Here is a 22,645-nt window from a genome sequence, read left to right on the forward strand (position 1 = left end):
GAGAGACGCATCAAGAAAGAGGGCAAAATGACCATTACAGAATAGCCCTTTGGAATATTACTTTTTTGACAACCCTGCTTATAAGCACTGGAAGTCCTGTCCCCAGAGCAAATTATGTATGAAGCTCTTTCCAGTAATCACTCTTTCCTAATGACAAAATATGTATGGTATTTGTTCCTAACCTGCTTTTGAGACAGGAGTACCTCTATCTCTGAAAGTTTTCAGAAGAGAGAGCATGGTTTATACATCAGTACAGGCTTCTTATTAAACATGGGTAGATGTAATTCTTTATTTATACTTTTAAGAATAATCAATTATATGAATCACAGAATTTTACCATAATGCGTTCATGGTATGATTTAGGACTTATTGAGCTAATGCATAAGAAATGATTGTGTTTGCTTTCATTATAATGATCGACTTCGGTCAGCCATAGTAGTTAACTAAATGCTTGATTTAAAAAAATGAAGGAGGCAGCTAAAACTAACCTACAAAAAATAACTATAAAAGTATTTATTTTATTTTAGTATTTATATACCACTTATACCACTATAAGTGGTTTACATTCAGGTACTAAAGCATTTTTCCCTATCTGTCCTGACAGGCTCACAATCTACCTAATGTACCTGGGGCAATGGGGGGATTAACCCCCCTCTTCTACAAAGCCGCGCGATAACGTCCCCGAAGCACTTTAAATCTCTATGGGCTTTGAGGATGTTGCCATGCGTCAGCCGCTAGCATGGCTTTGTAGAAGAGGGGGGTAAGTGACTTGACCAGGGTCACAAGGAGCAGCATGGGATTTGAACCTACGACCTCAGGGTGCTAAGGCTGTAGCTCTAACCATTGCTGCTCATCTATTGATGCACTGTCATCTGACAGACATGTGTTGAAGTTCTTGCTCATTTCTTTCCATAGTGATCTGATGAAAATGGATCTCGGACTGTGGGCCGATATTGTAATCACTTTCCATTGTTGTCTTCTAATACTATAGGTTACCAAGAAGCCATTATTGAAAAGCCCCCTCAACAAATATGGAAACCATGTAGTTTATTTAAATATCTATCTAAACATACCTGCCAGGTAGATTTAGGGCAGATATTGTACAAGGTTCAAGTTGATTTAAATCTTGATATACCACTTATCAAATGTCTGAGCGGTTTACAGTAGAAATAGGTAAAAAATTTTAAGTCAAATACACAGATTACAGACAAATTTAATTAAGGAATGCGTATGGATCACCTGACAATTTCAAAAGCCTGTCTGGGAATACCTCGTTCTTCTTTGTGTGCATGTGTAATATAATCTGTTATGCTGCTGTTGGGGGGGGGCGTTGTCTCTATATTACTATCCTTCTTTCTAGGAATTACATTCAGTAGGACTTTTGTTAGAATGATTTTTTCATAAGGATCGATTGTGGCTGTTCTCCGTATTGTTGCTTAGTTGGTTTTGAGGTAGATGTAATGTGCAGGAACACCATTGAATATGATGTCTGGATATAGGTGAATTGATTTCTTGTCTGAATGACCATCCAAAAATGCTGGCCTTAAATAGACATTTTGTCTGATCTAGATTTAATGATATGGCAACAGGGGGATTCAAACTAACACTGCTCAGCCATGCATTATTTCATACCCAATCTAGATTGCTGGAAAAACAAAGAAACAGATTGATTGTTCCACTCTGAAGAAGGACCCCCTGAAAATAGGGTAGTCTGTCATTTATTTATTGGGACCGTAAGGCACAAAGAGGATGTTGTTTTCTGATACCACTGTAAAAATGAAATATTGTGTGAGAAAACAGAAATAGAGAATAAATGAAAATCAGTTTGATTTTGCAATACCCATCCTTCTCTTTAGGAAAACTATGTTTTAAATGCCGCCAGTAACATGAATTTTCTGATACTAAAACCAGATTTATGGACAGACTATAAACACCTCCCCCCCCCTACCTGCACATTAGCCAGAGGTACTTGATTGATTTCAAATCTGAACCATCTTGTGGCTTCAACTGTGGCGGTCAACATAGGATAATTAGGGGGCAGTTCTATAAAGTATGCACTTGTCATTATACGTGTAAATAGTTAAGAATAAAGGCATATTTCTGCATTTTTTTGCTACTTCAGCTTGTCTGCGGTGTTCTTTGCTCACAGGTTTAAAGACAATAGACTGTTTTCAATCCAATTCTTTATAATTGAATTTGCAAACCATTGGACCCCTGAGGAAGGCGTGTTCGCCGAAACACAGACCGTGTAGGATCCGGTTGGATTTTTATCACGGTATTTTTTATCATTGTACTTTTTTAATTGAATTTTCATGGTTTTATATGTCAGTGGTTAATAAATTATCTCCAGAACATCTGTATCCACAGTTTTTGGTTTTATCAGTGGATTGTTTTCACTGTGGATCATTGGGTCTCCCCATTTTTCTTTGTTGTGCTATATTTCTGCATATGCCACAATTCCACCTAAACACTATTCTATAAATATGCTTGTGTATCTCTTAGCATGTATTTTACAAGTAGGTGTACCCATAGGCAGAGTTTGGATGGAATGTGGCTAAGATTTCCCGTTAACATGCACAGGAGTTCATGCCTAAATTATAGGTGCACATTACTACTACTACTACTATTTAACACTTCTATAACACTGAAGGGCACATGCAGCGCTGTACTTTTTGACAGTAGACGGTCAGTCCCTGCTCGGAAGAGCTTACAATCTAACTTGGAAAGACAGGCGTGACAGAGGGTTGGGAATGCAGAACCTAAGATGAGAAGAGTTAGGAGTTGAAAACAGTCTCAAAGAGGTGAGCGTTTAACTTGGATTTGAACACTGCCAGAGACGGAACCTGCTGTAGGGATTTGGGCAGTTTGTTCCAGGCATACGGCACAGCAAGACAGGAAGGACGGAGTCTGGAGCTGGCAGAGGAAGAGAAGGGAACAGATAGGAGGGACTTGCCAGTTGAGCAGAGCTTGAGGTGGGGAACATAGGGGGAGAGAAGTGAAGAGTGATAATGAGGGGGCAGCTTAGTGAATGTATTTGTAGGACAGAGTTTGAATTGTATTTGGAAATGGATGGGAAGCCAATGAAGTGACTTTAGCAGAGGGTAACATGAGCATAGCGGCTCTCACAGTCCTGCTTTTATGCTAGCATTCTATAAAAGAAAGTAGAGCCCTATGTTCTTTTGTAGAGTAGGTTCCTACCAGCTGCCCTCTGGGTATCTAATTATACACAAAGTTATTGAATTACCTCCCTAAAGCAGTACCCCACTGCTAACTAGTCTGATTTCCCACAATGTCTTGTTTTGTTCAGAAATAACTCACAACTACTGCCAATACATTTGTTCCCCTGCTTTGCTTGTATAGCTTCCCACAAAGATTTTTGACAGTTCTGTCAGTGATTTCTAACTAAAGATGCCTAACCCAGGAGTAATCAGTCTGAAATGAGATTGAAGCCATGAGTTTATTTTGAACAAATAATTTGAACTGAAAGCATAGTTACTGATTGCATTTTTAAGCTACAATCTCTTAATAAGTTACAGTATTGTTTATTGAGAGTGAATTTGTGATTGGTTTTGCTATGTCTTTTTTTTTTTTAGATTACTGTAATGCTGTTCTTGTTGGTTTACCAAAGCCTATAACGAGGAGCTTACAGTTAATGCAAAATTGAGCAGCTGGTGGATCTTGGGTTGTCATTAGTTTGAAAATGTTACTCCACATGTGAAGGCCCTTCACTGACTCTCAGTTGTGGAAAGGGTGACATCTAACATATTGGTTTTATTATTTTGAGTGCTTCATAGACTGTATATTTGCAAGAATTAGTGGAGCAATTTGTGTCGTGTGGCTCTTTATATGCTGAAGATTTTTATTTTTTTTTTATTGGTGAAGGTTTCTACAGTTATGGAGGCAAAACTAACATCCACAATGGCCAGGGTGTTTTCTGTGTTTGTCCATGTTTTATGGAAACAGGTCCCTTTATATTTACACACATAATTTAATTTGGAGATTTTATGTAAGAAAAAAAAAGGTCCTGTTTGTGGAAGCATTATTGTGGTACCTAGACTCCTACACTGGAGGATTTTTGAAGAAGATAATTAGTGGGGCATGGAGAGGTTTTTGTTCTTTTTATGTATGTTGTCTGTAACTTGCCAAGAGAAGGATTTCCTGGATTGGCAGAAGATAAATGTTTTAAAATATTCTGCAGTTTGAATTTGATCTTTCTGAGAACTAGCGAGTTTTGTGTTGGAATCATTTATAGATGTGCATAAACAGCCCAGCATTCAAAAGCACTTATCTGGCTAGTTACATAAATGCCACCGACCAGGACCATTAATTTTCAGCGCCATTATCTGAAAATCATTACAGTCTCTCCCAGCACTTGCTAGATAGTGCCAGGAAGTAGAAGGGCACAGCAGGAAATTATCCATATAGTGATAACATTCAGCGCGCGTCCTAAGTTATCCGGATAGTTCTCCAAATAGCAGCACAGTATGTTGCCGTTATCTGGATAGCACCAGCAGTGTTCACTGCCATTATCTAATAACAGGGAATATTTTAAAACCTGTGGTTTAAAAAAATGCCTGCATCAGAGTTTAAATATCGACCTGCCTGCCAAGAAATGGAAGGGATTTGGGCTTTGGGTCACACCTTTTCAGTAGTAACTTAAGGTGAGTTACATTCAGGTATAATAGTTATTACCCTGTCCCCAGAGGACTTTGAGTATATCTGCACCTGAGGGAATATGGAGAGTTAAGGAGCAGCAGTGGAATTCAAATCCTGGCTCCCATGGTTCACAACCTACTGTATCTAACCATTGGACAGAAAGAAAGCTTACTGGTAATTAGGTACTGTAAAACATATTGTGCCATGTTATATATAAAATATATATCTGGTTAGTTCTTGAATGGAAACTTGTAAAGGGTCAGAATTTGCTGCTGCTACTTCTATAACTAGCACTACTAAATAGTGTTGTCCAGAAACATAAAGAGGACGGTTCCTTTTTTGTGGGGCCCTCAGTCTGATGTTCAGAACTGACCAATGTCCTTGCAGGTGGTCTTGAAAATTTGCACCACAGAGCCTTTCTGGTTCCCTGGCATGGACACTGCTATAGAGCTGAAGAAGCTCTACGGAGCAGGCACTGTCTCTTAACTGTTTTAATATACATCTAGCAGCACAATAGAAATTAATAGTAGTAGCTGAGCTAGTAGAACTCAATCTGCTCTAGCTTGGTTGTTCCTACCCTCCTCAATCACTTCATCTTATTGATAACTTGTATATTTACGTATGTTAGTAATAGAATAGAGGTAATTCTGAACCATCTTCAGACTGAACTTATGCTTTTCTCTACCCATTACAATTGTTCTTCCTGCTTGTAGAAACGTAGTCACTTCCCAAAGATATACATAGTAGCCTAATTGCAATTCTACAAGTGTGGGTGACATTATTATTTACACCCCTTTGTGAGTGTATCAGTGGGGGAGCGGTCTTGTGGTTAGAGCTGCTGCCTCAGCATCCTGAGGTTGCGCGTTTGATCCCAGAACTGCTTCTTGTGACCCTGGGCAAGTCACCTAAGCCCCCCATTGCCCCAGTTAGATTGTGGGCCTGCTGGGACATATAAGGAAAATACTTAAGGGTACCTGATTACTGTTCAATGTATTGTAGCCCGCTTTGGGTGAATCTCGTCGTGACAAAGGTGGTTAATAAATTCCATCTCGTAACAGTTTTGATCAAGAAACATTTTAAATAAAGGTGAGCAATTTTGGTTCCCTTCCATCAGCTGAAGATTAGTGCATTGACTCGGTGGCAAAAAAAAAAACCCCCACCCCCATTAAGCAGAACCCTCTCTTCTTGATTATGACAGGTATAGGTATCCAAATGATCACACGTAATTGGAAGAATCATGACAGACTTAATTACACCTTTTGGTGGGCAAATGTGTGTATCACGTACAAATATGAAAGAATGAATGCGAAGTGTTAGGGGTTTAGCAGCTCATTTAATAAAGTGTGGAGCCCATTGACTAAATTTGTTACTTTTCTTCTCTCTTCTTCTTAGATACCTTTACACATTCAGGGGGGGGGGAGGGAAATAAACCTTGAAGACTAAAACTGTGTAGTTTTAATATTATCATAACATATTAAGTCTTATGTTCTTCATAAATGAATGAAGGGTGGGAGAAAATGCTTGTTATATGTATTATCTGTATAATTAATAGTGCAATGTATGCAGTATTTGGTTTTCTCTTTTTTGTAAGGCACTGTCATAGTTTGAAAATCAATAAAGATTTATAAAAAAAAAAGAACCCTCTCTCCCCCCCCCCCCCCCCCACGTCATTTAAGCTCTTACTGCCTAATCACATACAAACATTTATAGTATGTCACAGGTAAATTTTATTGCATTGTTTTAGCTTAATGTTATTTAAACAAGGGGAAAAAAAAGCTTACATACGATTGTCCTCTCTAAGATGGTAAGTTGAGGATCTGAACCAACACTTAAGGATGTATAAGAGTTAATAACTGAAAGAGAAAAAAATTGAGCAAGACGTTCAAGCCAGATCTATGCCTGTGGTATTTGAGCTGATTGATTACGACATCTCATTTCAGCCTGCTATTGACTGAATCTTGTCTGCATACCCAGTGACCCCAAAGGTGCTTCCAACTGAAGCCTTCATGGCACTTGAACCTGGAGTGTCTTCCTAGAGTGCATAATATATATCTGTATATGTATATACTTGTACAAGATACAGTTGTTCATCATGTTTAGTGCTACACATGCTCTCTCTCAAGTGGATTTAGCTGTATTATGTAAAACAGTTCTTAATGACTGTAGAGAATAGGAAACGAGAGTAAAACAGAGAAAAGATTCACATTGGAGAAAGCAAGAAGTGGTTAATATTTTTATATCTGTTGTCTCCAAATGACCGCACGAGCAAAGCTTGCTCTTAAAGGCAGTCCACAGAGCAGTGTTATCAGCAGCCAGTTTGCTGGAAGCAGACATTCAATTATTAAAATAGTAGACTTTTTTCACCTCAATAGTCATGGCAAAGTCGCAACATTAATCTGTCCAGGGCTTTCTGGGTAACTATATCAGGTGGAATAAAAAAGCTGAAGGGTAGAGAAACTGTAGCAGCAAAATATTTATAAATAATGGATAGATGTAAGCAAAGGGAAATTAAGATGCAATGACAGTCATTGCATATGAAGGAGTCAGAAGCCGACATATATCGTAGACTGTCCACGGTGATAAGAATTTTATGACAATATTCATATCACCATTTAAAAGAATTAATTAAAAATTTAAATAGTGCTCAGACCCATAACCTTAGTGTTCTAGTGTAAAGACACACAACACCAGTTGCCATCAGACCATCATGGCACTATCTCCATATAACAATCCAACATCCATTTACTATAAAATAAACTTATCTTTGTGGTGGTTATTGCTTCTCCGATGCATGTGTTAATTTGGTTTGTACCTCAGCAAATTCTGTGAGTCTGCAGGAATAATAAATAAATAATTTTAAATTTCCTAAGCTGATTTCCATATTATTCTAATTAGCTGATGCATGGATGGTGGTGGTTTTGCATTTTGTTTTGCCGAACCTCAATGTGTCTTTGTTGAATTCTTTTGTCCTGGATTTCTATTGGCAAGCTTGGCAGTAAGTAACGTAATTTTGCTAATTTGAGATGTGCTGATTCTGACGTAGTGCTGTCCGTTGCACTTGTCTGAGATGGTTCGTAAGTTGCTTTGGCAAAAGGGGTCGCTGCACAGTTGCTTTCTTTGATAGCGCACTGGTGCCACATTGCATGCTGGGACAGGTCTGTTTGGATAAGCGCTAGATTTCAACACCTTTACCTTTTGGCTTGCTGTTGGTTTTTTGTTTTTTTTTGTCCAGCTTTCTCTCTTTGTGATTTTCTTTGCACAAAGTGACAATGACTCATTCTTGGCTTGAAGGTCTACCCAAAGAGATCTCTAACGTAAGAAAGAAAAGGTGGAGGATTATCAGACTGTGTGTTATAGGGAAACAACAGGTCTAATGCATGCCCTCAATTTAGCAGAAGTCTGCTGCATGGTACGAAGGCATGACTGCATTGCAGTTAATAGACTTATATACTTTCAAGATGGTAAAATAGGAATAGATAAGATGGGTAAAATTACAAACACCCTCTGCAACTAGTCTTTCTTGCACATGCATTAATAGATGTTTAAGGAGGAGGGTTAATATTCAGAACAATTAGCATTAGTTATTGATTTTTGTTTGCTTCATATTAGTAATTCAGACCCTGGCAGAGACGTGTCTTAAATCATAGAATTCCTGTAAGGCAAGAATTCCTGTAAGGCAATTAATATACCAAAGTAATTTTGTACATTATAAATGGCATTTTTGTTTGTTTGTTTTCAGCAGATCTTAATGAAAAATAAGCTTGATCATTGCATTGTCTGTGTGCTGGGCTGCTCTGAGGCATTCTATCCACCAGCACTTATTCAGTAAGGTTGGGGGGGGGGGGGGGGTCATATAAGCCATAGAATGAACTCTTAAGACTGTGAAAGAATCGTTGGCAGTATTTCTTCCTGCATCACATGTCTGCCTGGGTCGCCTGCTATTCTCTAGACGGAGGACTGAGGATGAAAGTCTGAGCCTGTTTTCGTTACTGAGGTTGGAAAGCTGTGCTATTGATTGGGAAAAGAAGAAAAGAGATGGGTGGGTGTGGCGGAGGAGGTTTGAGTTGGAATGGGTGGCGAAGAGAGGACCAACGGGTTCCTTGCAAGACAAGACATTTTCTTCCGGAAAGATGTCAAATAAATGAGACACAGCAACAGAGGAAGTGGAAAGGTGAAAAATAAGAAGAAGGACCTTGTGGAAGAGATGGTGGCAGTTCTTAGGGAAGCCTGGAGGGATTTTTTTTTTTTTTTTCCTTCCCCGATGTCTGACCTGCACAGGCTGTCGTGGCAGCATCATGCACTGTAGCCCATCATGTCTTGGAAGTAGGAGGATGCTCAAGAGTGAGTTAGTGTTAATGATGAGTGCAGTGTGATTACCATTTGATGTAACCCCCTCCTCTCACACAGAAGTGCTCTGAGTCAGCACCTGCAGCTTTGCCTTGACTTCTTTTATGTGTGCATGTGTAGGTCGGTCTGTGCGTGTGTGTGTGTGTATGTGCGTGTGTGCGTGCATGCATGGAAGAGTCGGTCAGAAGCCAAGGTACGTCTTAACAGCACAAAATTCTGACCGAATTCAATCTTCAGAGCTTCAGATATATTCCCTAAGGAGGATAGGTCTAAGCAGTGGGGGAGGGGGTAAAGTTATGTTAATGTCATATTTATAGAGAGGGAAACATTTTTCATTCTAATTACCTGCTTGAAATCTAAGATCAGAAAACAGCTTGTCAAATAATGCTAAGTTAAGAAAAGATTTAGAATGAAAATATGAGAAACTTGGGGCTCTGGAGGGGATTTCCATTAAATATTTCATGTTGAAAACGTGGTTAATTTATGACTGCGCATGAAATGACAAGAAATGATTACTGTATAATATTAGGTCCCGTCGTGAAATGTACTAAAACCTGAAATTGACACAGTGTATTTGTTTTGGTTTGTGTTTCTTAAATTTGTTTTCAGCACAGCTCTGTCCTACAGATCACTAGAAGGTGGATAGTTCACCTGTTCTAATTTATTGCTTTTCTTTCTCTTTTCTCCCTTCATAAAAGCTGAATCATCTCATGAAGAGCGCCAGGTTTATACATGGGATTCTGCTCCAAATGTCGGATCAGTTATGATCCTTCTGATTGTGCTGCTGTGAAGACACTACATGGATCCTTCCAAAAGTGGGAAATGTTCTTTCTTTTGTTCCACAAACGAGGCATTATAAAAAAAGAAACAAGCAAAAAACAAAACACCAGAAGGCAGACGAATGAGGACACACAAGAATATCAGTGCTTTTGCAAAACAAAAAGAAAAAAAGTGCCCATTAATGGCTGAAAAAAATCTTTTCTTTGTTCCCTTGCCTGTTTGGAGAGTGTTTGAAAGTTGTATGTGTTAAAATTTGGCTCTGTATTTGGGGAGGGGAGGGGGGAGAGATAAGGTGTAGAGATTGCAAGGGGAAGTGCCTTTAACCTCTGCCTGCAGCTGGATTAAAATTTGGCTGGTGAGAGAGAAGAGAGTGAAAAGAGAAAGGAAACAAAATACGGAACTTAAAAAAACCCAAAAAAAACCCAGACAGAAGTTTATTACAATTCCGTGCTTGGGATTGTGTTTAGAATGTGATCTATCATAGGGCCCACCTTAGCAGCTGGACTACTGATATAATGAGCAAATGGAAGAATGGAGCTGGAAATGAGCAATTGATCTTTAAGAGCACCGTGGAGAAGAGAATTCAACAAGATAGTTTATAACCTATTTTTTTATATCTTTGCTTTGTGAAATACATTCTTTTTAATTATGATGAAAGAATATGTATACAGTATAAAATACATATGCACTCTCTCTTCATATATGTGTGTAAACAGATAGATATACAGATATGTTCATGTATGATTTTCTTTGTTTTCCTGTATTTCAGAATTGTGTTTTCAAGAAACAAAAAGTGACTGGCGAATTAGCTGGTTTTATGTTCTTTACAAAAATGTGTATATCTTTTCTTTTCAGTTCTCCAGCTCCCTGTTTTAAAGGTGTTTCTAAAGGAACACAGAGTGTAATAGTGGGCACCCATTTTTCCAGATTGGCGGAGGAAGATTTCTACTGGAATTTATTGGACTTTTCCTAGTCCCTGAGACCCTAACTTGTGAGGATTTTCATGCAGTGATCACAAGTTAGGCTCTTGGGACCTAGGCGGAGGGGAACCAGCAGCTGTGGACTTTTACTGTTTCCCTGTGGCATGAACACAATGAAAGGCAGAAAGCCTCTGTGGCAAGGAATTTTCTTGAGTCTAAAATACCACTATCAGCCTATCACTTAAGACCTTAATTAGGTAGTGGACAAGTAGCAGCTGAGTGATATTGCTCTCAGTAAGCATATCTTGCCAAAGCGCTTTGATTTGACCTGGTAAAATGTTGAGCTGCAAGCAGGCATTTGAAAATTAAAAATTGCTGATGATACTTATCCAGAATCTGTTGTCGTGGAGCAGTCACAGAGAACACTTCCAGCTCGGAGCGGTCTTCTCAAATGCAGTATTACCTGGGTATCGACTGTTTTAGTGTTGGTACACTGTGTCCATATTCACATGAGGCTTGAGGATGTTCAGTTTGTCAGGGGCAAAGAGATTTGTTGCTAGATCTTCTTTCATGGAGTTGTCATTTTGACTTATCTTTCAAGTGCTGTAAAACTTTGCCAATTCTCACAGGATGACATCAGATTTTATAACGTGATTTGAGGAGCTGGAGGATCTCTAATACTGTGATGACTTTGTACATATGACTCTGCTTAATGATTGGTTCTTTTGATGGTTTTTTTTTTTCCTTTTTTAAACCTAAATTTGCCTCCATCCTAGTAACAGGTTGGCCCAGCTGATCAAACTTGTTTGATCTGGAGAATTTTATCCACCCTAAGCAGAATTATAGACATGTGCAGTAGTACCCCATGCCTTATCTACATATTTGATCAATTAGCTTTAGCATCAATAAAGTTTTGCCCTTGAGTAAAGGAAGGAACATTCAGGGTTTAAAAAAAAAAAAGGTATTAAAATACTGATGATTTGATTGTTTTAGAAGCCCCGTCTGGTCTTAGATAAAGTGTGCTAGCAAATAGAATTAATTATAAGCCAAAGCCAAAATGCAGCAAATCTTGTTAAAGTGATATAACACATTATGCCATACTAAAGTTCATTTGGTAATCCTAAAGTATCAATTTTTCGTTAAGGGTAAAGGATATTAGATTATGCAGCTGTTATTCATAAATTGGAATAAAATCTGTCGGTGGCTGAATTCTGATATTTGTGAGGAATCTGTTTAAAGCAAGGGTTGAAAATGTTTGAACTGTATATGTGGTGATTTCAGAATGGCAGCTAGAGTTTCATCTTTATGAATAATTCTCCAACCTACTACCACCACACAAAGATTGATGCTATTTTAAAAAATTTTGTACTTATAATTTATATGGCGATCAATAAATTGTAGCATGCTCAAAAAAAATCCAGGAGTGCCTCAGGTATTAATATTTATCAAATACACTGCTTAAGGAAAAATACTTTAAATATTAATTGCATCATGCCAGAGCTTAATTATATTTAGCATGATTGGCTCTAACCTGGTAGAATAGGTGGCTTTTTGCACTTTTCCCTCCATGAACAAGGAAGTGTAGACACAGCGCATTCACATAATGTGTTAAGTTGAATATAGAGTTTTGCTACCTCCCTCTCCCCCCCCTCCCCATTTGGTATCACATATTATTATCCAAGCACACATTCCATTGATTTAAATGTCACAATTAAACGATGAACCTAGAAACAATAGATGCAGCCTTCCAATATATTTATTTAATGTTGCACAAACAAGTGACTACAGTAAGCAGCTTTATACAAAAGTAGCATATTTAAACATTGCAAGCTATACTGTGTGTTATACACTGCACACAAGATATTCTCTCTGTATTCTATTTACTAAATTCAGGCTTTCTTTTTCTTTCATACAGATTCTAAACATATGCTAATGCATATTGTCTTAATATTACACACATGCACACTAAACTTTACACTGCAGCTGTGTGTTATAATGCTTTTCATGTTGCACAATATGTGGTTATGGATAATCAGATCATGCTACAGCTCAAAAGCGAAAAAAAAAAAAAAAAGAAGAAGAAAATCCCTTTCCACCACAGAAGGAAAGGATGTGCGCTGAATACAAAAAGGAGGAGCAATATGAACAATTCTCTGGTTGGGCAGACTGAGCCAGACGCATGCATTAGCTGCTGTCTGCTGCTGATGCAGGCAGGGCGTGCTCACTGTACTGGAGATGAAGGATCACCCAACCAGCCTCACGCGCCAGCCTGCTTCTACATTTCCTTGATTTAAAAAAAAAGGAAAATCACTGTTTTATACCAGGTTCTTTAACCCTTGCCTGACTTATTTTCTTTTCCTCTTCCTCTGCGCCTCCTCTTGTTCCCTTGCCACTGGCTGAGTTTACAACCTGTATAGCTATTAATTCAGCAAATTAGATCAGGTGTCAGGTACTTTTTATCTAAAGCTGGTTTCCCACCTCTGCTTGTGTTCAGTAATGGCAAGGTTTGATCCATGTGACCAGTGGCAAAAGTTCACATTAGGGGCTCCCAAATAAACTATTGGAAAGGCCCCCAAGAAGCCAGGAGATCCATCTTAGAATATGCAGGACTGGTCTTAAGAGGTCCGTCTCCTTTCCTGATCCCCTGCACTGTAGGGCTGCTCGGGTGGAATTTAGACCATTACATGCAACCTAATTTTCCAATGTTTGTTGTGAAACACCTTGTCTTTATAGATATATTGTATAAACAATCTGGGTAAGTGCAAAGATAAGACTTTTCCTCCTCTGACAGAAATTACACATTTATTCCAGGAAATTCAATAAACTCCACACTTTTCAGCCCCCTTAATGTCATGGTCTTTACTACCATAGTTAATTTGGGATTACCAGGAGTGGAGACTAAAGTTCTTTTCAAAGACTCTGGGAGTGAGAAAATTCAAGATTCCCAACTAAAAGCAATGTTCATTATCTCAGGAGACTATGGCGAAGATTACTGTGTGGAAGAGTAAGATAGGATTACCGACTTAAAACCGTTCTATGAGTGCAGGTGCTTAGTGTCCATTTGCTGGTAAGGACTAGAATTTAGTTGGAGAGGTACATTTCTGATGGTACGTGATATTCAGATTAGAAAGGATTAACTAACTTGCCCCCACCCCCCAAAAAAGGCACCACTTTAATATTTTGATTTGCTTATATGGGCTCAGAAGAGAGTATGGTGTAGTGGTTAGAGCACCCTGAGGTTGTGGGTTCAGACCCTGCATTGCTCCTTAAGACCCTGGGCAAGTCACTTAATCCTCCACTGCCCTATGTACATTAGATAGACTGTGAGTCCATCGGGATAGATAGGGAAAATGCTTGAAGTACATGTATGCTAAACCACTTTGAGTGTGGTTGTAAAACTACAAAAAGGCGGTATACAAGTCCCTTTTGTTCACTTACAGCCTGCATGTTGGTACTCGGCCATCTCTAAATGCAGCTTTGTGCAAAAGAGGCAACAAGAGGTGATGTTTGCCATATCCAAACTATGGAATAGGGCACAAAAATTGCCTGGCAAATCAAGGACTGCAGGGAAGTAAAACAATCTTTAAATAAACTGCAGTTTGCGATCAGAAACTAAGAAGAAGCAAAATGTGGTTGAAAGGTTTTCCCTTTATGCAGAATGGTGTTAAAAACAATTTTTGAATATTGGCTTCCATCTCGGTCCATTGTGTTCGGGTCGCCACTGATATGATATTAATAATGCAGTGATTATATTTATTATTGATGAAATAATTGGTATCCCATTGTCTAGGATTACAGATTGTGTTAGATAAATCCTTTGATTACAAGGTTTCCAGCCTCAAAAAGCTTGCATGGTAATAGTGACAATCTGCCTTATCATCCTGCTTTTAATTTGTGAGGATAATGCAAGCATCTGACAGGTTCTTACATTCACATAAGCACAGGTTTTGCCGTACTGCTGTTCAGTATTCCTTTTCTGTTTATTTAGGAGCTTGGAATTAGTCATCTGTCATAAGTGACATTTCACTGATGTAGGATCCACAGCTCCTATTAATAGTAGTTTTAAAGAGTATATATAAAGTATGGTATCAAACAAATAAGACAAATCTCCCATTGAAGGTCCAGATGCACAAAGCTACAGACACAGCGGTAGAAAATACCTTGGTGGGAGCGATTTTTGTTTTACTAGTGATGCTCTGCACAATATGCATGCTCTTTGTGCGGAATATTGCCAGTAAAAGGGGGAAGAACAGTGCTTGACAGAGCAATTGCTAGCACAGCTCCTCCTGCCTGCCTTTCTGTCAAAAAAAAAAGCTGATCAGGGTTTCTCCTGCCTCAATCAGCTGAACCAGCAGGCAGGGGCTGGTTTTATTTTTAATAGGCACGGCTGTTGTGCATGTGTTAAACTCACATATCTGTGCCTATTTAAAAAATAAAAAGTAATGCCAGGGCCCCCACCTCCTGACCCCCCCCCATACTTAAAAAAAATAAATAAATCAGCAGGACCAATACCCATGCCCTCTTGCCATAGGTCCATGACCCTCTCCCCCCCACACCCACACCTTTAAATTGAAGAATAGCAGGAGGGATGGTCATTCCTGCCGGCAGGCCTGCCTCTTCAAAATGGGGCTTCCCTGTTGCATTCTGGAATGCACTGGGAGGGGCTGTGGGGCCCAAATATGTATCAGACATTTGGAGAGGGGTTTATGTTCAGGTACCTATAGCTAGAGTGGAGGAGTAGCCTAACGGTTAGTGCCAGTGGACTGTGATCCTGGACAAATAGGTTCAACTCCCACTGCAGCTTTTTGTGACCCTGGGCAAGTCACTGCATGTCTGTCACCTCCATTATATGGAAATCTATCTCATGCATATTCATTAGAGCTATCCTGAAAACCCGAATGGCAGGTAGTCCTCCAAGACATGGTAGGACATCACTGGGTTAAAAGGTATCTTTATGTCTTTCTCAGCATAGGAGCCAACTTCAAAATGACTGGGAGTGCTAAACCCTATGGCAGTGGTCCCCAAACCTGTCCTGGGGGACCCCCCAGCCAGTCAGGTTTTCAAGATATCCCTAATGAATATGCATGAGAGAGATTTGCATACCTGTCACTTCCATTATATGCAAATCTCTCTCATGAATATTCATTAGGGATATCTTGAAAACCTGACTGGCTGGGGGTCCCCCAGGACAGGTTTGGGAACCACTGCCCTATGGGAATTATCTCCCCATGAACATAGTCAAGGAATTTGTTCAGTATTCAGGTGCTTAAGTACCAACAGAGCTGACTCTTATGTTCTGCATGATATAGGAGTTTCTAAGCAACTATACAACTATGAAATTATTGGATTCTTTAGAACCAGGTGTCCTCAAATCCAGTCATTGAGGTCCACAACCCAGCCTGATTTTCAGAATTTTCCTCAATGAATATTTGCATTCACTGCTTCCATTGCATACAAATAGATCTCATGCATATTCATTGTAGAAATCCTTAAAACTAGGCTGGGTTATGAACCTTGAGGGCTGGATTTAAGGACCCCTGCTTTAGAAAGTAAATACTGAACAAACATCATTTATATAGCAAAATAATTATTTAACCTATATCCAAAATATGATATTGTCTGCTCATTCTGCATTATACTTCAGTACCTGCATCAAGAGCAAAATCTATTGTTTATCCATCCACTAGCATTTCCACTACCTGTAAAAAGGAAAAGAGGAAAACCCCTACAAATGTGTACAAGTCTTAGGAAAGAAGACGGGGAGAACCAATTAAATTCCAACAAACTACAGAGCAAAATAAACATAAAGTGGTATTTATTAACAAAACAAAAATCAATAATGATAGAAAAAAAGACCTAAAACCAAGAAAATACATAAACAGATTGTCTGATTCAATTACATACAAAAAAAAGTTTGTGATAGAAATGAAAATGTTGCGAGACTCAACCAGAGATCTGTGTTTCGGTGATAAAACATCTGTCTCGGGAGTCACAAGATCTAACCAATACTGTGTCTGACTTGTGTATAGGCAAGGGTTGCCGTAAACTAATTGCATATTGTTTTTTTCCTTTTTGCTCAATACGTACGGATTCATTGGCAATATTTTGCTATGCCCAAGTCAGACACAGTATTGGCTAGATCTTGTGACTCCCGAGGTAGGCATTTTTATCACCGAAACACAGTTCTGTATTGAGGCTGATTAACATTTTCATGTGTATCGCAAACTTTTTTCTTTATGTAATTGAATCAGGCAATCTGTTCCTGTGTTTTACTCTAGAAAATTTTTATCATTGTTTTTTGGTCTTAACTACTACTATAAGTATGTTTATTCACTTCTGTAGTTCAATGGAATTTAATTGGCATTATCGGATATTCATGTTACTGGGAGATGTCGATTTTCCACAGGGAAATCCCAAAAATTGGAGCATAAAGTGTTATAAAAGGGTGGCTGAGAATCTCAGAAACCAGCTTGGACACATGAAATGAAATTTCTAACCCAAGACTTACAAGTTCCATTGTTGCATCATTGATTCTCAAAACCTCCCCTAATCTTTATATAACACTCTTAAAATTATTACTTTTCTTCTAATGCTTCCTTATTTGTTAGAAATTAATTCCAAAGATGGTTGCTTTCTTTAATATTCTTAATAACTTATCTTTCACCCAGCAAAGGTGAAAGGTTGGGGGAGGTTTTGAGAATCAATGATGCAACAGTGGAACTTGTAAGTCTTGGCTTAGAAATTTCATTTCATGTTTCCAAGCTGGTTTCTGAGATTCTCTACCACCCTTTTATAATACTTTATGCTCCAATTTTTGGGATTTCATTTTCCCTGTGTATTTTTCCATATTTTGATCCCATGCACCATTTTTTAAGATATTAGTATAGATGTCGATTTTCCCCAACTGTTGTTGACACTTTATTTGGCATAAATGAGTAAATAAACCCCAAGACATTTTAGACCTTTGTCCTCCCTTCCTTTCTCTTACCTCCACTTTTTTTCTTCTATAATGGTAATGTGAATGTACATATTTATCCCTCCCTGCAGGACCTTTACTGATAAAAACCCAAAGGTACTGGGTTACTAGCTCAAGTCATCTCATTACGTTTGTAGTGCTGAAATGCCCTGAGGTTGCCAGCTGTCTCCAAACTGATTGTATTTTTAATTTTTACCAGCAAGTTAGTCCATTCCTGGCTTTATTCCATATCAACTATGGACTTTATAGTCTTATTCTTTATAGGATAAATTGGAGCTACAAGTCCTTGTGTACAATGCAGCAAAAGCAGAACTGTAATGGCCTCATGATGAATCATGGAGCCAACTGGCAATCTTGCATTCCTTTTTTTCACTCCTTTTTAGACACTTGGTATTCTTTGAGGTACTGATATTCTTGCCAGTCTTTTGAGTGCTGCCAACATGTCAGATTTCAGGTCTCCTTTAAGGAATATGCATGAGAGAAATTTGCATACAGTGGAGGTAGTAGACATGCAAACTTCTCATCTTAAGATCATCACATACAATCACACCCAAGTCCTGCTCTTCTGTGGTTCACATAAGTTCTTCACCCCCTAAACTGTTCCGTTCCCCCTGGTTTTTGCAGCCCAAATGCATGGCCTTGCATTTCTTTGCATTAAATTTTAGCTGCCAAATTTCAGACCACTCTTCAAGCTTTACCAGGCCTTTTTTCATGTTATTCACACTATCCGGCGTGTCTACTCAATTGCAGATTTTGGTATCATCCGCAAAGAGGCAAATCTTACCCGACAACCCTTCAGCAATATCATTTATAAAAATATTTTAAAAACAGGCCTAAGAACAAAACCTTGAGGCACACTACTGGTAACATCCCTTTCCGCAGAGCAATCTCCATTGATCACTACCCTCTGTCGCCTTCCATTCAACCAGTTCCTGACTCAGCCTGTCACTTTGGGACCCATCCCAAGAGCACTCAGTTTATTTATTAGACGGGGAAGAGGAGAGCCAGTTGTAAGTGGAAAGATAAGGTGCTCAGTCTTGGACATGTTTAATTTTAGATGGTGGTGAGCCATCTAGGTAGCAATGTCAAACAAGTAGGTTGAAACCTGGAGCTGAATGTCTGTCTAGATTTCAAGTGTAGAGAAATAGAGCTGTAAGTTGTCAGCATAGACATGATATAACATAAAACTCACTTGTATACCGCAAATACCATTAAGTTCTATGCGGTTCACAGAAATTAGTAATACGAATGAATAGGATCCAGATTCTAACTTCCAAAGGATTCCCTAAAAAGATCCATTTTTAAGGCACGACAAAGTTGTTGGTATGAAATTGGAAATGTAAATATATGAGTTAAATCCCTAGTCCATGAGGCTGCCTGAAAAGATAGCAGTCGTTCCTGAAATTTCTTGTATTTACATCCCTTAACTGAGGGGAATGAAAACAGTGGATGCGATTTTCTAAGATGTGTAGAACTTGTAATAATAAAAGATTTGATGAGATACTCAGGAATTGAGCCTGTTAGTGCCTTAAAGCAAATGCAGCCGAGGTGATAATGAAAGCCATGGGAGGAAGTGTAGATGGAAAAAATAAGTGGTCCCGGGATAGAGCTCTGAGGTACACCGACTGACAGCAGGATGATGGTGGAAGAGGATCCACCACAGCAAACTAAAGGTTCGATGGGAAAGATAGGAAGAAATCCATGCATTAACAGAGCCCTGAAATCCAAGCGAGGACAGCGTATCAATAAGTAGATGGTAATTTACCATGTCAAAAGCTGTGGATAAATCTAGATGGATGAGGATGGAGTAGAGGCCTTTGGATTTGACTAGGAGCAGGTCATTGAAGAGTTTCATAATTATTTCTATAGCACTACTAGACACCCAGTTCCGTACATCAAAACACAGAAAAGAGTCCATGCTCAAAAGCGCTTACAATTAATCAAGACACAATATACAGTGCTCAGGTAGGGGAATTACAGAGAGAATAATAAGACAGATATTGGTGCTTAGACAGTGGATTGGAGTTTGGAATTCTTTCCTGCAGGCTTGCAGGAAGGGAGGAAAATACCCCCTGCTGCTCTGGAGTCTGAGCAGAAGTAGTAGAACTGGGTTCCAGGTTGGTCCCCACTCTCTCCCCCTGAAATTAAGCCCTTAGCTGAGTAGAAAGGACCGATGAACATACTATGCTTCATAGGTGTATACAATAGACATTAGCAAGAAAGGACAAGTTACCTAGAGAGCTGTGGAATCTCCCTCATTAAAGGGTTGTTTTTTTTTTTTACCAACCAGATAGACATTTCTCAGGTGTTTCTAGCCTGAAGGAAGGAGAAGGGACTAGGTTGACCTCATAAGGTCACTTTGAACCAAATTCTGTAACTGGCACCCTAGTTGGTGGCTGCCTTAAAATCGCTCCAAAATAGAGGCAGCTGAAATGTAGGCCCGGAAAACTCAGGGCTACATTTCAGGGCTCCCTTCCCCCCTCCCCCCCCCCCCCACACACACACAAACATCCCCGGCAGGGACTGCCTAGAGCCACGATTCTGTAACTGGTGTACCAGAATCGTGTCTTTGGGGAATCCCTGCCGCTCTGCTAATGGGGAAGGAGGGAATTCCCCTGCCGTGATCAGCTGGGAGTGATTCACGGCTGGGTAGCCGCTTCAGATCGCGTGATGCCACTTCATGCATTGGTCTTGCCTACTTTGCCGTTCCGCAGCCTAAAGCGGCTACCTAGCTGCAATTCCAGCGGCCATTTTAGCCGCCTTTTATTTAGGTGTTGGTAGGCGCTTCAACCCTGCTGTTTCTGACCATTGGCAGGGCGCCTACCGATGCCTAAATTTAGGCACTGGTTATTGAATTTCCCCCTTTCAGCCTCATTATTTTATGGTCTGTAATGCACTAGCAGCATGCAGACCGTTTAAGCATTTAAAGTTAGGCAGAAATGTATTAGGTAAGTTTAAATCAAGCAACTTGTTTGCTGACGTAATTTTTTCTCTCCACTAAATAAAAATGAATGCCATATGTTCTGTGTGGATAGCGGTAAAAAGTAATTCCCAATGATTCCAAAAATGCCAATTATAAATAGGATTTCAACTGACTGACAGTGAAATTCAGCAGCTCCAATCTCTTTCAGCAATTATCATAATACCTTATTTTAAAGTAATTTTTTATGTTGGGAACAGCCTCCATCTGCTTATGGAGGCTACAAATGCAGCCTACAGGGAATGGGACCTGTATATCAGAAATAATGTGAGGGGTTTTTAATAATTTAGTCTACAGATATACTGTATCTTTTCCCTTCTCCAATGTGTAGTTTATTTCCACTAGTCATGAAACTTTCACGCCTGTATTTTATTTTAAAAAAATGATGTGTTAGACAAAAGCAGCCGAGCTTCAATAAGAAGTGGAAGGCTGGTTAAGAAGAGCGCAAGAGAGAGGTGGATGTCGGGTGCCAGCGTTTCCAGACACTGCAGCACAGTTCCAGACAGTCACCTGAGTATTATCGCTTTGTCTCAACTATAAATCACAGTCTGGTAATGGCCAAGGCTGACACCTTGACATTTTCAAGACGAGTAAAAGAATGGAAATCGATTTTCATTGCACGATCTCAAGCAACTACTTCACCTCTCTGGTTATGCTGCCTTTTTACCATTCTGCATTTTGCACATAGTGTAAGTTTTGTACAAAACTACTGTTTTTTTGTGTTTTTTTTTTGGGGGGGGGAGTTCTTTGTTTTTTCACTATGTTGTGCAGTTTTACTGTTAGCTCTGAATGAAAGCAGATTCTTCTATTCTTTGGTCACCTAGCTCAGATACTCCATGTTATTTTTATGTTGTTTTATTAACGGTATCAAATACTATGACACTCTGTTTCCTTGAAAATAAGCCCTAGCATGATTTTCAAAGATGCTCCTAATATAAGCCCTAGTTAAGATTAACCTCCGAAGCCACCCTCCCCCCCCCCCCCCCCCGAATGTCCCCAACACTCCCTGACTCCATCCCTGCCCGATACGCTGAAAAAATCGGACTCGTCGATTCAGCAACCCCCACCCCGGTAAAACCTGACATACCTTTGTTCCGAGACCTCCTAAAGCAGCACTGGTGGCAGTGCTCTGAACAAGCTGCTTCATGGCCTCCCCCGCTGGGGCTTACCCTCTTCCACATCACTGAGCACTGCCACCACTGCTGTTTTTGGAGGTCTCAGAGCAGAGATGTTAGTCTTACAGTGAGAGGGTCGGTGGGGTTCTGCTGCACAGAGGGATGGGAGGGAGGGATAGAAAGATGCTGCACAAGGGGACGGGCGAGAGGGAAGGAAAGATGCTGATGGGAGAAAGGAAAGAGGAAGAATTGGGGAGAGGAAAGGAAGGGAGAGATGATTTTTGTACATGAAAAAAAAGTAAGACACCCCCTCCCCCAATAAGCCTTAATGCATTTTTTGGACCCAAAATTAAATAAGACACTGTCTTATTTTCGGGGGAAACACGGTATATGGTGTGATTATATTGTAGACAAAAATCTGCCCTTACAATGTACTTTGGTTTCTTTCCTGTCAAATGTTAATTTAGCTAAGACAGTTTATACAGTGACCTATGACGTGTAATAAAGAAATCAGCTATCAGTGTGCTCCCCTTCAGGAAATGAAAACTGTCCCTTTAGAATGCTAATTTAAATTCTATAAAGTCCTTGTGCTGCACAGAATATCAAAATAAAAAATATTGATGGAACTACAGAGAGTATGCACGGAGTACAAAGTTTTATTTCACTCGCAGCAAAAAGCCCACTCTGTTTATGCATCTCGTATGCATTTTCAGAACAGAAGAGTACCAAGTATGATACTTGGATAGATACGAAGAAGCATTTTGGCCCAGATTCTATAAAATGATGCCTAAAGTTAGGCACCTAGATCAGCTGGCCTAGCTGATCAAGGCATCTAACATTTTAAAAAGCTTAATCAACACCAATAATAATC

The 22,645-nt window shown here is 39.4% G+C and overlaps 1 long non-coding RNA gene across 7 annotated transcripts in view; it reads left to right on the plus strand.

The window, feature by feature from the left end:
- LOC117359550 overlaps positions 1 to 12,807 on the plus strand; it is a 449,501-nt gene extending 436,694 nt beyond the window's left edge. For all 7 annotated transcript variants that reach the window (XR_004539260.1, XR_004539261.1, XR_004539263.1 and 4 more), the window contains one exon: positions 9,702 to 12,807. This is a non-coding gene — a long non-coding RNA (uncharacterized LOC117359550). The remainder of the gene's footprint in view (positions 1 to 9,701) is intronic.
- Positions 12,808 to 22,645: the final 9,838 nt, after the last annotated feature.

The sequence above is a fragment of the Geotrypetes seraphini genome, chromosome 4 (assembly GCF_902459505.1).
Source record: "Geotrypetes seraphini chromosome 4, aGeoSer1.1, whole genome shotgun sequence".
NCBI classification, from domain to species: domain Eukaryota; kingdom Metazoa; phylum Chordata; class Amphibia; order Gymnophiona; family Dermophiidae; genus Geotrypetes; species Geotrypetes seraphini.